This window comes from Rhea americana, unplaced genomic scaffold, assembly GCF_003343005.1.
Source record: "Rhea americana isolate MKP2758 unplaced genomic scaffold, rheAme1 scaffold_161, whole genome shotgun sequence".
In the NCBI taxonomy this organism is placed as follows: Eukaryota; Metazoa; Chordata; class Aves; order Rheiformes; family Rheidae; genus Rhea; species Rhea americana.
In genome coordinates this window covers 1,029,135-1,030,165 of record NW_028185717.1, presented here as the reverse complement: position 1 = coordinate 1,030,165, position 1,031 = coordinate 1,029,135, and the positions used below count along the sequence as shown (strand labels likewise).

The following is a 1,031-nucleotide window of genomic DNA, read 5'->3' as shown; positions in this document are numbered from 1 at the left end:
TCCTCATTTTTCGTTTCTGTCTTTCAACGCTACTTTGCGTGGAAGAAGGAGAAGGGAAAAAGTTGGGAGCGGATGGCTGTAGTTTCTTCTCTGGGATCCTCATTCATTCCTCGCTGAACCTCCTGTTGCATAAATGATGCTCCGGGAGCGAGGCTTTCTCTTTTTTTTGCTCCTTCGGATCTGGGTTTAGAGTGGATGTTACCGGGTTTCGCTCGCCTCTCTGGAAATACAATATCGCTTTTTTTTGTTGTTGTTGTTTTTGCTGCCCCTCCATCTTTTTTCCCTCCCTTCTTCCCAGCTCCCCACCCCCGCCCCCACCCCCAAAACCCGCTTGTGCTTCCTGCAAGGCTCGGGACTGGGTTTCTGATTGCGGTTATTTCCATGTTTCTAGGTTTGTGTGATTTTGCTAAAATGCATCACCAACAGCGAATGGCTGCCTTAGGGACGGACAAAGAACTGAGTGATTTACTGGATTTCAGTGCGGTAAGAAACAACGGTGGAAATTAACAACAGCTGTAAAAAATATCTTCTAGCTGATCTGTTAAACTAAAAAAAAAAAACCCAACAAAAGCAAAACAAAACAAAACTGCGATCTAAGTACATTGGGTAATTTTTAATCAGCAGCTAGAACCACGGTAAATATCTTTTCGCTTAAAAAAAGAGAGAAACAAAAATTAGAGTCTTTTTATTATTTCTTATTGTATGTGATGGGAGATGCAATCTTGTTCGCAGCTTATTGAAATGTCTTGGATGTCTAAAATAATTTTTACAAAACCAGACGCCCCTAAAACGAACATTTCTCATCATTAGTTAATAACAGTAATATTACCGAGCACTTCTGTCGTGCTTTACATTTTACGGTGGTGTCGGCACAGGAGCTAATTAATTGCTGGTCAGTGACTTCTGCTCTATTTTCCGTTCTTCCCTTGTTTCGCTTTTGTGGCACACGGAAAGTGCAAAGAAATCCATGACCGTCTCAGTTTAAAGTTTTCCGCGCCGCCTCGCCTGGCGGCCGCGGAGGCGGCGGGGGG

General features: G+C 43.5%; 1 long non-coding RNA gene across 1 annotated transcript in view; it reads left to right on the top strand.

Annotated features, from left to right (window-relative positions):
- The first annotated feature begins 209 nt into the window (after positions 1–209).
- Positions 210–1,031, top strand: part of LOC146598519 (uncharacterized) — a 5,609-nt gene continuing 4,787 nt past the window's right edge. The window contains exon 1 of the long non-coding RNA XR_014895258.1: positions 210–483. This is a non-coding gene — a long non-coding RNA (uncharacterized LOC146598519). The remainder of the gene's footprint in view (positions 484–1,031) is intronic.